Source organism: Myotis myotis, unplaced genomic scaffold (genome assembly GCF_014108235.1).
Source record: "Myotis myotis isolate mMyoMyo1 unplaced genomic scaffold, mMyoMyo1.p scaffold_m19_p_1, whole genome shotgun sequence".
NCBI classification, from domain to species: Eukaryota; Metazoa; Chordata; class Mammalia; order Chiroptera; family Vespertilionidae; genus Myotis; species Myotis myotis.
In genome coordinates this window covers 88,634,548-88,649,577 of record NW_023416313.1, presented here as the reverse complement: position 1 = coordinate 88,649,577, position 15,030 = coordinate 88,634,548, and the positions used below count along the sequence as shown (strand labels likewise).

At 41.4% G+C, this 15,030-nt stretch overlaps 1 protein-coding gene across 1 annotated transcript in view; it reads left to right on the top strand.

Moving 5' to 3' along the window:
• TET2 (tet methylcytosine dioxygenase 2) overlaps positions 1 to 15,030 on the top strand; it is a 115,758-nt gene that overhangs the window by 32,280 nt on the left and 68,448 nt on the right. Inside the window, exon 2 of the mRNA XM_036344294.1 lies at positions 5,647 to 5,792. The gene's annotated coding sequence lies outside the window, so the exon portion shown is untranslated. The remainder of the gene's footprint in view (positions 1 to 5,646; positions 5,793 to 15,030) is intronic.

The following is a 15,030-nucleotide window of genomic DNA, read 5'->3' as shown; positions in this document are numbered from 1 at the left end:
CTTAGAAGTTCTGAAGAGACTGGGGAGCCCTGGCTGGTGCCGCTCAGTGGTTAGAGCGTCAGCCCGCGCGCCAAAGGGTCTTGGGTTCGATTCCCAGTTGAGGACATGTACCTGGGTTGTGTGTGGGAGGAAACCAATCTACATCTCTCCCTCACATCGATGTTTCTCTCTCCCTCCCTCCCTCCCTGCCTCTCACTCTCCCTTCCTTCCACTTTCTCTAAAAATCAATGGAAAAAATATCCTCGGGTGAGGACTAACAACAGCAAAAGACAGGAAAGGAAGGACTAGATCCCACAGGATAACAGTCCCCTGTTTGTCACGGAAGTTAATGACTTCTGATCATGAATGGATCCAGCTGTTGAAAGGACAATGTATTGAAAGCCCAAAGAAAGATTTCTACACATGGTGCATAGCTCACATTGATACACACGTGCTCACAGGTGGAGCGGCTGGTTTGTAGAGAAAAGTTGTGTTTGCTTTTTGAGAGAAAGTATCCGTTTCCAGGGTTTGAAATGTAGGATAACTACCTTTAGCCAAAATGAGATGTTTTCTTCATTGACTCTCAGCGGGTGGCGGCTGTGAGGCATGGTGTGGAGCACAGGCACCAGGGCCTGCCACCTGCAGAGTGTGTGCCGAGGGCCATGACTGATAGAATTTTGAGGATTAAGTGACTAAGACATTCAATAAATTTTAGCTGTTTTTGTTATTGTTCACCTACATTCTGAAAAATGTTGTAGAAAGTACCTATTACCCTTTTAAAACACAGTGAACAATCGATGCAGATAAAATATACCAGAATAGGTTTCAATGCAGGGGAAACAAAGAAAAATCGGCCTTGGAACCACATACCCTTAGTAAGAGTGCAACTTTGACAATGAGGTTTATTTTGTTTAATTAAAAATGCAGACGTGTGTGGGAGTGAGAACATTTAAATGAACTCATAGGCTTCCATTCTTAGATGTCTCTCAACCTCCCTCTCGTTCTCTCTCGGGCTCTTGTCTGAACCTGTCTCAGCAACAGTTACCCTCACGTTTATTCTGCTTGCATTCTCAGTGTGTTTGTTTGTTTCTTCTATAATCTCAGTATATTGGGTCAGAGGGAAAACTCAGTGTATAAGCTGACTGCCAGTATTTTGCATCTTTTTTGAGATTATTGACCATAGCCTCATACACAGTATCACTAAACTTCTCTTTCAAAACAGGTGCCCAAACACACAAGTCATCACGGTATTAATTTCTGAATGTTATCGTATTGGAGCCATTCCACACTTGAACAAAGCCAGATTGTTGACCACTGAGGAACTGTGTTCTCACAGGAGGCCTGTGATCTCTTCCAGGTGTACATTCTATTTGTTGAGATGGCCTCTGATTATAAGGGGGGTTGTTGGAGGCATAGAAAACTGGAACGTCCCTCCTTGAGAGTTTGCCAGTTTGGTTCCCAGCCAACCCGATAACTGCTTGTAGTGACACTCATCCCTCTAGGACTTCCGATCCGATGCCAGCCCTGAGGACGGTGGCACTCAGCCTACTCACACTGTCCTGACCCAAGGGCACCCCTGTCCTGAATGCCTCAAAGTATCGGTAAAAATCAAATACCAATTCAAGGGACTTATAGCTACAATTCCAATAAAACTCTGAGTGTAAAGCATGCTATTGTTACTATTTAAATTTTGTTTTACCATTTTAAACAAAAAAAACAGGAAGGCAAATGTGTAGTTTTGTTACCCTGCCTTCCTCAGTGTTTGGTCCATAAGTTGCTAAACCGAGCCTTAAGAATCTCAGCATATACAAGGACCCTTTTCTAGTGTTACCAAGGCTTCTTTGATCCTTCCATAAAGCAAGACATATTTCCTTGTCTCCAACCCTGACCTTCTGAGCTTCACCTGCCTGATAACTACTTATTTGGATTATATAGCTTCCTCAAATATAGCATGTCAACATGTATTTTGTCATTTCAGATTCCTTTCTAGAATTATCTGTTTCTCTGATTAATACCACCATTCTTTCAAGCTACCAAACTCAAAGCTTTATTACTATAATTGAGTCTATTTTTTCTTCCTACATCTAGAATGTTACTAAAGTCCACTTCTCAACCAGTAATATTTTCCTGCTTGATCATTTTGTTTCATTTCCTCTGGAACCCTCTTGTTCTCTTGCCATTTTACATTTGAACTACTGCAATATGCCAGTATCATGCTTGTAGTAACTTATAACACCATAATCTTCTGTTACTTCGCTCCCACTATAATAAAGACAATAACAAGTGTTGGTGAGGATGTGGGAAAATTGGAACATTCATACTTGGCTGATGGAATGTAAAATAATACAGCCACTTTTCAAAAACAGTTTGACAGTTCCTCAAAAGGTTAAACATGGAGTTACCATATGACCCAGCAATTCCACTCCTCGAAATTCCACTCCCAAGAGAACTGAAAACATATGTTCACACAAAAACTTATAATAAATAATGAATTCTCATGTTCAAAACAGCATTATTTGCTGTGACCGGTTTGGCTCAGTGGATAGAGCATCAGCCTGCGGACTGAGGGGTCCCAGTTTCAATTCCAGTCTAGGGCATGTACCTTGGTTGCGGGCACATCCCCAGTAGGAGGTTTGCAGGAGGCAGCTGATCGATGTTTCTTTCTCATCAATGTTTCTAGCTCTCTATCCCACTCCCTTCCTCTCTGTAAAAAATTAATAAAATATATATTTTTAAAAACAGCATTATTCACAATAACTTAAAGGTGGAAGTAACCTAAGTGTCTATCGACAAATGAGTGTTTTTAAAAAAATGTAATATATACCTATAATGGAATACTATTCAGCCTTTAAAAAGGAAGGAGCTGCCCAGACAGTGTAGCTCAGTGGTTGAGCAGTGACCTATGAACCAAGAGGTCACGGTTCTATTCCTGGCCAGGGCACATGCAGTAGGAGGCCGATCAGTGATTCTCTCATCATCATTGATGTTTCTATTTCTCTCTCCCTCTCCCCCCTTCTCTGAAATCAATAAAAAAATATTTTTTAAAAAGGAAGGAGCTCTTTCCATAAGCAGCCAGAGGTAACTTCTGAAAATGGTTTCCTATTTACTTGACCCAGAAAATCCCACAGAGTCATACAAGTCAAAAGGTTAAAATCTTCGTGAACACTTGTGAAACGGCCCAGGCCGTCAAGGGTATGCATATCCGAACAGCCACCAAGTTTCCAAAGGATATCAGTTTACAGAAGCAACGTATGCCATCCCGTCGACCAAACAGTGGGGTGGACATTATGGGCACCGTCGGTGGCCCAAAAAGTGCTCAATATTTGCTGCACATGCTTAAAAATGCAGAGAGTCATGCTGGACTTAAGGGTTTAGATGTAGACGTTCTGGCCACTGAGCACATCCATGTGAACAAAATGCCTAAGATGTAGCTCAGAGTTTACAGAGCTCACAGGTGGATTCACCCACACATGAGCTCTCCCTGCCACACTGAGGGTCCTTCCTGAAAAAGAGCAGATTGTTCCTAAGCCAGAATAGAAGATTACACAGACAAAAACGATATGCTAGACGAAACTGAAGAAACAAAAATGTATGGCCCAGGAGTAATTCAGCATAAAATAAATGGTAAGAAGAAAAAAAAAAAAAGGAAGGAAATTATGACATCTGCTACAACATGAATATTGAAGACATTATACTAAATAAAATAACCCGTAACATAACAGACAAATATTGTAAGATTCTGCTTATATGATGTGTACATAGTAGAATCATGTTTGTCAGGGGCTTGGGAAAGGGGAAAATGGAAAGTTAGTGTTCAATGGGTACAGAGTTTCAGTTTGAGAAGATGAGAAAGTTCTAGAGATGGATGGTGAATATACTTAATACCATATAACTGTACACTTAAAATGTGGTTAAGATGGTAAATTTTATATTACATACATTTTACCACAATAAAAAAAATACTTGTAAATGTTCAAAGCAGCATTATTTATAATAGCCAAAAAGTGGAAATAAACATTCGTCATGAATAAAGTGTGATATATCTCTACAGTGGAATGTTACCCATAAAAAGAAGTGCAGTAGTAATACACACTAAAATGTAGATGAACCTTGCAAACATTATGCTAAGTACAAGAAACCAAATACAAAGAGCTAACTTTCACATGATTGCATTTATTAGAAATATCCAAAATAGGTAAAGCCATAGAGACCAAAATTCAATTAGCTGGAGGAGGATAGAATGGTTCCTAATGGGTACTGATTTATTTGGGGAAATGATGGAATTGTTTTGGAATTAGATTAGTGGCAATAATGGCACAACTCTTTGAATATACTAAAAATACTGCATCGTATATTCTAAAAGGATGCATTTATGGTATGTGAACTAGATCTCAATTTTTAAAAACCTACATGATGCCATATTTGTTAGGAAACAGTATGCCCCAGTCTCTGCGCACCGTTTCCAGCTCCGTGTGAGAAAATCAAGTGACCTCTCTTCTTACTCTGTACGATAGGGGCGATTACTGCTTCACCGGCTGTTTGCGTTAAGTGAGGTAACATATGTAACGCATCCAGCACTGTCTGGCACGTACTAAGAACCCAGTAAATTTATTAAGACCTGTTGGGACATCAGCCTTCAACAGCTTCTAATACTGTTCCAGATAGTATTTTCAGATATTTGGGAAAATGGCCCAACTCCTTTAACCATTTTAACAATACTCTTCATGTTCTGGCTCAAATCTGCCTCTTCGAATTCTTAGGATGTTCCTTTAAAGAATGGGCTTTTTATTCTCTTTCATTTTGCTGTACAGATTCTTACAGCTCTGAATGCCTGAAAGGTGTTTTCTTCCTGTTCCTCTGTCTTTCTCTGAATCCCACCTGCTCTCAGAACTCAAGAAGACTTTCTGAAACCATACATTCCACTTTCTCCTTTACTTCATGGATGGTAATCTCCGCCTTTTGTAGCACCCAAGATTTTTACTGTATCTTTGACCAGTGCACTTTTGGTTGTATTTTTAAAGAATGTATTTTATTGGGTTATATTTTTAAGGCATGTGTGCTGATTTGCTTTACCTGCTCCGTAGCACTTAGCACATTGCTTTGATAGTGTTCGGAATAAACATTGGCTACTTATGGGTTAAGTTAGTGCTACCTCTCAACAAGTACAAGGGCTTAAAGGAATGAGTCTCAATCCTGGCTGCACCTTAAGATCCCCGGGGGCATAAGGCTTCATTTTAGCCCAACAAATCAGAATCTCTGAGCAGAGGCCTCCGCTTCACACACAGGTGATACTGTTACAACCCAGGCTGAGAGCTATTGGATTAAACAGATGAAGGACTAGAAGCCAGTGGGCCCCCAGCCTAATTGATTTTCACAATCAAGATGTGAGGAGCACTGAAGCAGGTAGAGATGCTCTGGGCATTGCAAAGTGTGCTACAAATATTAGACAATGTTATTATGGTGCATTTGGGAGCGTCACTGCTTCGAGAAATATCCCCCAACCTTAATTTTCTTTCTTTTTTTTTTTTAACAGCCAACGGTGTAGTGGAAATATCCAATTATGGGCATCTTAAACCATTTAAACTCTGCGTAATAGCTTTCATACCAGATGTGCATGCCTTGTTCCTTTTTGCTAACTTAAAAATACTCGCTCTGTGTCTTTCCCAGGCTGGCCCACATTCAGCAGCAGACCCTCTCAAGATTGTTTACTTGCCCTTGTTCCTGTTGAGTTACCGCACTTGGAAGCAGGAGATGGGCTCAACAGCAGCCAACCGGCCATGATCCAGGAGGAGCAGTGAGGGACAGAGCTGCTGGTAAGACAGTGGGGACCGTTGGTGCTTGGTTTGCCAGAAGCTTATTTCCAATGTAATGGTCAATGTCTCTTCCAACCTCAACCCTCAGTTACTCAGTACTCACTCAACTACCTTTATTATCTGTGCTTTGGACACATAGCTTAGATTTTTAAGATCTCTGAATTCCCTAAAATTATGTGCTGAGTTTTGTGTATATACATTTTTGGGGGTTTGTTTCTAGAGAAAAGATTTTTCATCAGATTCTTAATATCTGTGAATTTAAAAAGAGAGGTAAGAACATTCACACACCACGATAAGCATGGAGAAATGTCGCACCCAGAACCACTTGTCACAGCATCTCTCCTGTCCATCATTACCGCACTGTGGCCACTTGGTCCCAGGCTTGTTCAGGACCAAAAGAATTCCACCAGTTGTTATTTGCTGGGCTGAAAAGTGAGCACCCACTGAGCCTAGGCAGCTGGGTTTCATGACAATTTGGCTCCCCAGAACTAGTGGAGAACTAAAGTATAGAATGATAGAACTCAGGAAAACCTATGTGATACTTCACATGATTTTTATTTTCCACATGATTTTTCTAAAAACCACAAATAGAGGTACTGACAGAGAGGAAAACACCAAACACTTTTTATATCATGCTCTTATAGTTGATCCTAATGAAGTTCAATTTGTTCTGAATGCCACTGACTCGCTAATGGATGTCCTGGCCTAAGGGTTATTTATCAGATCATTATCACTTATATGGGTGAACAGAAGTAGGGAATTGGTGTAGTTCCCCCCTCCCCCCTCAAAAAAAATATTTAAGGTGAAGACTACCATGAATTCTACCATATATAATTTTGTCTTTACTATAAGCCAGTTAAAATCATAGGGGCCTTGAAGGAAAGAACATAGAAGTTAGAGAAAAGGAAGATTGAGGCTTTTCTTTTTCCTTCTGCAACTCCTTTAGGGGGTAGTTCAGCGTGGGTGTCCCTGAGTTTTGTTTATGCATTCACATAACACATCTTCTAAAAAGCCTGTGTGGCTGTAATCTCTGCTCTCACTCCAGACGCGAAGTACGCACTCTGCCACTTGATCCTTCTGAGAGACTGACCTGGTGCTGAAATCCTTTCCAGGGTGTCCTCAGTTGAACTCCCATGATTCCTGGATGTTGCCATTTTCGAGACATGGGGCAAGTGCCTCTGCCTAGATTACCTCTCTGCCCTGGGAATTCAAGTCACTCTGCAAAGGAAAGAGAACTCAGCACCGTAGTAACTCTCAGAATGAAAATTTCCCCCTTGCATGTTAATGTTTTTAGAGTCATCATTGTCGCTGAAAATAGACTTCCTCTTTCCCCTCTCATGCTGGAAAATCTTAGGCAATTATGAATACAGTGTTGTGAGCGTTTCCCCTCCTCCCCTGCTGGGTGCTTTGCCTCTCTCACTGTGAGGATTGTGACTTCTCACTCTGTACTTGACCTTACATGAGAACTGAAAGAGTTTTTTAAAATGGAATTTCTATCTCTTTAGTGAAGTCATAAGATTGTCACTTCTTGGAGGTGAAGGGTGGGTAAGAAAGTGCAGAAGCTTTGGAAAAAGTGTAAGACAAATTGCTAACAAGATATGAGGTCAGGAAATTAACGTATTGGATGTGTGTAAAAAAACAAAAAGGTTTTATAAGTAAACTCTGAGAGGAGTGCTTCCCTCATGTCCAAAAAACATTTTATTTTGCCTTTATGCTCTTATAGTTGAATAAGCTCAGTCTAGGACTTATTTTCAGTGACAAATGAGCCTAGGGCTTATCTTTTAGTAACATTTATTAGCTGTATGTCCTTTGGAAAATTATTTAACCTCTTTAGATCTTGTTTTTCTGGACAAATATGTCATAGTTAATACTAATGGGATCATATAATATTATATGGACAATATGTGGATGGCCTGGTACATAGTGAGTTCTTAATTTTATATTATTAATTACTATTATTAATGCTGCTTTCAGTTCTTTAATAGGGAATTTATTTAAAAAGTATTTTTTGAGTATCTATCAAATACCAGGCACCCTCTAGGAACTAAAATGCATTAATAAGCCAAATAGATCAAAGTTTTTCTCCTTGTTTAGCTTAGAATCTAGAGTGGGACTCAGACAAAAACAAGATAAATAAATAAAAGTATACAGTATGTTAAACATCAAGAAATGCTAAGCATAAAAATTTATAGTAGAAAAAGAAAATTGGGGTCTTATTGAGGTAGTAGTTGAAGGTGGAGTCATCAAGAAAGACTGCACGAGAAGACTTTTTTTTTAGTGAAAGTGTGTATAAGGAATACAAACGCAACCATGAAGTTACACGGGAAAAGCACATTGAAGGTAGAAGAGCAAAGCCATCCTGGAGCAGTGAGAGATTTTCCAGAGGGAGTCAAAGAGAGTCGGGGCAGCTTATGCCACATAATCGTATCCCACCAATAAGAGTCACCCACGTGGTACAGATAAGAACTTTGGAAGTTCAGGGAATGGTACGACAGTTTGTCTAGACCAGTGGTCGGCAAACTGCGGCTAGGCAAACCGCGGCTCGTGAGCCACATGCGGCTCTTTGGCCCCTTGAGTGTGGCTCTTCCACAAAATACCGACTTCTGCTCATGGGCCACGAAGTTTCAATCCCACTGTATGTGCGCGCCTGCACATGATATTTTATGGAAGAGCCACACTCAACGGGCCAAAGAGCTGCATGTGGCTCGTGAGCCACGGTCTGCAGGCCATGGGTCTAGAGCAGCCGTGGGCAAACTACGGCCTGCGGGCCGGATCCGGCCCATCTGAAATGAATAAAACTAAAAAAAAAAAAGACCGTACCCTTTTATGTAATGATGTTTAGTTTGAATTTATATTAGTTCACACAAACACTCCATCCATGCTTTTGTTCCGGCCCTCCGGTCCAGTTTAAGAACCCATTGTGGCCCTCGAGTCAAAAAGTTTGCCCACCCCTGGTCTAGAGACTAAAATGGAGGAGACTTCACACACAAAACATGGCAGGTCATGGCCTTGATCTTGGACAGAAAGAATGTGGATACTTGGCAAAAGGGTAGAAACTTTTAGTTATAAGATGAATAAAGTCTGAGGAGTTAATATATAACCTGGTGACTATAATGACAGTGTCATATAATTGAAATTTGCTAAGAGAGTAGAACTTAAATGTTCTCACCCCAAATAAGAAGAGTTTAAACGTGGGAGGTGATGAGTATTTTTCTTAATAACTTCATGGAGGGATTCTTTCACAATGTACATGTATATCAAATTATTATATTGTACATTATGTATATGTATCTTACAGCTCTGTCATTTTTACCTCAGTAATGCTGAAAAAAGAAACTGCCAAGGAAAAAGTTCTGATTAAAGTTACTTTTTGTAGACATCACAGTCGCATAGCTCTCACACTCTCTGCCATGAAACAACCAACACACACACACACGCACACACACACACACACACAGATGATATGCCAGTAGAGACAGGTGGAGGAGAAACTACATGAGGTGAAGTGAAATTAGGATGTTGACTTTGAGGGCAGGGGTCTACTAAGCATAGAGAAAGGGGAGGGGCAGAGGCAGGCAATCTTGTGTAGAGTTGGCAAGTAGTGAGAGAAAAGATGGAAGAGCAGGTAAGGCCAAATTTTTTTAAAACCCCAAGGCCAGGCTTAAGATTATGACATACTATGCTACAAATATTGAGGAACAATTGAAGCAGTAAGTAACAAGGTGGTCCAGGTCTTTAACAATATTATTTTGACAAGTGTGGAAGAGCAGGGGGGTGGAGGAAGTGGTTAGAGTGATTTAGGGGGTTGAGAACATGGATTATGATAATAATACTGCAAAAGGAAGATGGTTTTGATATCCTTTAAAGAAAAATCATTAGGATTTAATCACTGATTGTACATGGGAGATATAGGAGAAGAGTCAAAGTTTCTCTTCAAGTATTAAAATGACCAATTAAGTGTCAGTGCTAAAAGAAATAGGGAAGTTAGTGTACCCAGAGATGAAACATGACTCCCCTAAGATCATGCCATTAGCTGTTGGCAACACCTGGGCTGGCCTCGGGTCTCCATGTTGCGAGCTTCTCTCCCACCACTCTCCATGCTGGCTGTAAAAAGGGTTAGTGATTTTTTAAAAAATACATTTTTATTGATTTCAGAGAGAAAGAGAGAGATGGGAGAGAGAGAAACATCAATGATAGGAGAGAATCATTGATCGGCTGCCTCCTGCACGTCCCCAACTGGGGATCAAGCCCATGACCCGGGCATGTGCCCTGACCGGGAATCGAACTGTGACCTCCTGGTTCATAGGTTGACACTCAACCACTGGGCCACACCTGCAGGGAAAAAGGGTTAGTGATTTGTATTTCACCAATTTGCTTATGGAGAAGAGAGCTGGGAGGTTTGGATGTGCCCATTAGAACTGTGTTTAGCTGTTCTTCTAAAAATGTGGACATTTTTACCCTCTCTCACAAAACAAATCTAACTTGTTTAGAAAGGGTCAAGGAAGTATTGGTAGGACTGGAAGAGGGTCATTACCTGCATACACTTAGATTCTCCTTCCTAGTCATTGTTGAAGTTTCCTGATTCAAAATGTCATCTTTCTATCTCTGCAATAGTTTGGAGATGGATTAGTATTTCTATTATTGTACATTTTTCTGTTTATCTTTCAGAAGAAAAATGGTTTCTGTTTTCTCAAATTTAAATCACTACCTAGATTTTAAAATTAAGACATCAAATGTTGCTTTCTTTTATTTATTGAATTTATTGGGGTGACATCCTATATAATAAAGAGGTAATATGCAAATTAACCACCATGCCCTCACAAGATGGCTGCCTATGACCAGGCTGGCAGGGGGGTTAGTGAGGGACAACCAAACTACTAAACAAGCAGGCTGCATGGGGCAACCAGGCTGGCGGGGGGTCCTTGAGGGGTGACCAGGCCAGCAGGGGGGTAGTTGGGGGGAAGCAGGCTGACAGGAGGGCAGTTAGGGGCAACCAGGCAGGTAGAGGGGGGCAGTTGGGGGTGACCAGGCCAGCAGGGGGGTCAGTAAGAGGTGACCAGGCCAGTGGGTGGGGGGCAGTTAGGGGAGACCGGGCTGGTGGGGAGGTGTAGTCGGGGGTGATTAGGCTGGCAGGGGGGGGCAATGAGGGGCAATTATGCCTGTAGGAGGGCAGTTGGGGGCGATCAGGCCAGAAAGACGAGGGCAATTAGGGGAGACCAGGCTGGCAGAGGGGGGCAGTTGGGGGTGACCAAGCCGGCAGGGAGTGAGCAGTTGGGGGTGACCTGGCCAGCAGCAGAGGGCAGTTAGAGGTGACCAGGCCAGCAGGGGGGGCAGTTAGGGGCGATCAGGTCAGCATGCAGAGGCAATGAGGGGCAATCAGGTCAGCAGGGGAGGGGCAGTTAGGGGCAACCAGGCAGGCAGGCAGGTGAGCACTGAGGAGCCAGCGGTCCTGGATGGTGAGAGAGATGTCCCACTGCCGGTTTAGGCCCTATCCCTGGCCTAAACCGGCAGTCGGACATCTGTCGAGGGGTCCCATATTGGAGAGGGTGCAGGCTGTGCTGAGGGGACCCCTGCATGAATTTCGTGCACTGGGCCTCTAGTTGGTTAATAAAATTATATAGATTTTAGGGGTACAATTCTATAATACATCTGTATATTCTATTGTGTGTCCACCACCTGTTGGGGTCCAGCCCCAACAGGTCCAGGGGTTCCCCAAGGTGTGGATGGAGTCAGCGAAGAAGGAATGATACGGAGGCAGCGTTCAGGTGATCATCATAGCCAGGTTCCTCTAGCCAGGATATCCAGCCAAGTTCTGTCCAGGTTCTCTTGCCATGTTCTCTCGATAGGTTCTCCAGTCAGGTTCTGTGTTTTATTGTCTTGTTACATCTGTATTTATACCAGTTGATTTTAATCCTATCAATTTCTATTTCAAAGGTTAGGGCATTTCTTATCCATTCCAGGGAGTAAAGATTATGTAGCTTAATCGTGATTGTTCCTAGTTAAAGTGATTAACTACCCGCCTGGCACTTAGTTAAGGGGTTTTATTCCCTCCCTAACTTCAAGGAAAAATCCCTACATGGGGAAACAACCTTTCTCAGAGAGGTGACCTTGGTTAAAACACATAGCGCCAAGAAGGGGAGCAAACATATTAAGAACAGTATGCCATATACGCCAGGTCCCTTGAAACATATGCTGTGCAGATGTTTCTTCCCTGCAGTGACTGTGTCAAGCAGCAAGGATGGACCGGCTTCCGGCAATCACCCAAGTCAAATCTCCTTCCATTGCCATTTATCACCATTATACCTCCTCCCCCTCCCCCCACCCCTCGGCCCCTTCTCCTCTGGTAATCACCATGCTGTTGTCTTCTATTGTCTGTGTCCATGAGGTTTTTTTTTATTTGTTTTTTATTGCTTAATCCCTTCACCTTTTCACCCCTACCCACAAACCCCTCTTCCTCTGACAATTGTCAGTCTGTTCTCTATCTATGAGTCTGTTTTTATTTTGTTTATTAGTTTATTTTGTTTATTAGATTTCACATATGAGCGAAACCATATGGTACTCGCCTTTCTCTGACTGGCTTATTTCACTTGGAATAATGCTCTCCAGGTCCACTCATGCTGTCACAAGGGTTAACGTTTCCTTCCCTTTTATAGCTGAGTAGTATTCCATTGTGTAAATGTATCATAGCTCAACATTAATAATCAGCAGAGAAATGCATATTAAAACGACAATGACATATCACCTCACACTTGTCAGAATCGCTACCATTAATAAATCCACAAACAAAATGTGCTGGTGGGAATGCAGACTGTGCAATCACTGTGTAAACAGTATGGAGTTTCCTCAAAAAATTAAAAATGAAACTGCCTATGTCCCAGCAATTCCACTTCTAGGACTATATCTGAAGAAAGCTAAAACATTGATTTGAAAGAATATATGTATCCCCATGTTCATGGCAGCATTATTTACAATAGCCAAGAATTGGAAACAGCCCAAGTGTCCATCAGTAGATGAGTGGACAGATGTTGCTTTTTTAAAGATCAATCTTGAAATCAATGGTCATTATTCTAACAAGCCTAATCAATTTATATTTTGAGTCATAGGACTTTAAACAAAAATCATCGAATGCAGTGCTCTTCAATCTGCACTCTCAAACTGTTCAGCTACCCATCTGCTTGTTAATAAATGTCTTCTTTTTTTAATAAAATATAATTATCTAGCAAGTGAGGATAAGTGTATTTAAGAGAGAGAAATGTTTGTTTTTCTATTTATAATGCTTTATACATTTCCTTACTCTCTCCATTACATATACCACATTATGATATAAATCATGACTCAACTGTGTAAAAACAAAACTTTTGTTATATGTGGTGGTGTCCTGTGTATATTTTAAGTCCTAGGTTTTTCTCATAGTCTCTATGTCTCAAGAGGTTGAATTATGGAAAACTGTTGACGCTCTCATAGGATTCTCCTGATAACTCTGGCAGTTCCTAAATTCACTATATAAATAGCACTAGAGCATTTTTGGTATTAATGTCTATCTGCATTTGACGTGTACTCTGAGTTTGGAACAGGTAAGCCATGCTGAAATAGCACACACCCTGTGAAAGTTATTTTCACATTCTTGTGTGTCAGTTTCCCCACTGAAAGGTGAAGTGTCAGTTGCCTCCACTGATCTCATAGGGTATTTCAAACAGAAATGAGAGTCTTGGTGAATACACCTTGTATTCTGAAAGAGAGTTTTCTTTCTTTTTTATTGTACTTGTATAAGTTTATTTTTTAGTGTTCTATAATATCTTTGTCATTTTATTTTTTATTGGATATATTTGGATGACAAGGTTTCAGGTGCACAATTCTACACCACATCATCTGTACACTGTATTGTGTGTTCACCACCCAAAGTCAAGTCTCCTTCCATCACCATTTACGCCTTCCCCCCCGCCCCCCCGTATTCCCTCCTCTAACTCCCCCCCCCCATCCCACCTTCCCCCAGCAGTCACCACGGTATTGTCCATGCCCATGAGTTCTTTGTCTTTCTTTCTTTATTTTTCACAACCCTTCCAACCCCTCCAGTTCCCCAACAGCTCTCGGCCTGCTCTCTATCTACGCGTCTGTCTCTGCTCAGCTTGTTAGTTTATTTTGTTTATTAGATATGAGTGAAATCATATGGTACCTGTCTTTCTTTGACTGGCTTATTTCATTTAGCATAATGTTCTCCAAGTTTCAATGTAAATAAAGGCATAGAAATGTTTACCCTTCTTTACAGATGTTACTCTGACCTATACTTTTCCTAAAAATGTCAAATTAGTGTGCTATCTTGGCTTTTTTATGTTGAGAAGATTAGAAGAACAAGTAATGGATTTCTGGGAGAGTGATCATATAGGTGATATTGCATATGCGTAAAACACTTGTAATTCTCAAACCAAGCCCTTGAATCTTAGTGGGGTCTTGGAGGGAAACTTAAAAAAAACAAAAAAACCTTGCCCTTCTTTCCAAGATCTTGACTCTCCCTCCACACTTAACACTCACACATGTGCACACACGCACACACAGCATCTTCCCTTAAACCCTCCCAGCCAGCTGGGTTCCTACTTTGTTGAGAACGTTGAAATTATTGGGCAAGAGCTTTTACCTTTCTTTCTCACCCAAACTCTCATCAGATCCAACTTATTCGCACCATCCCCCTTTTGGAATTTCCTTTTTCCATGAATTAATCATGTTCTTATTGTTCTACTTCTGTTCTTCCTTTGTTTTTTCCCTGATGATCAATTTAATGTGCCCCAGTGTGCTCATTCTTAATGCAGATCTAACCATGCACACCCCTTCTTAAAGACCCTTGGATAGATTCCCATTGTCAAACTTTGTCAAAGCAGTAGAGGCACCTCCTCCCCACCCTACAGAGTTTTGACAGTGAAAATGGAGATTATCTGGTCAATGCAAAGATGGTGGGTGCAATTTGGGGGTGTTACCTCCCCCTCTTCAGCCAGTGTGGCCCTGAACAAGTCTGAACCTTTGGTATGTAAAGAACTCAGGTTGAAAAACCACCGGCCCACAGGAAGTAGACCAGACTCTGAGCTTGATATTCCTGTCTGCTCCTGATTACTCTTCATTCTCTTTGTCATTCTGTTGTCCCTCAAATTCTGGGATGTAATAATTCCTACCATAGCTCTTGAACAGAATTCATTTCACTCATCTAAGCCTTTGTATTTGCTGTTCCTCTCCTGGTTAGCTGCTCTTT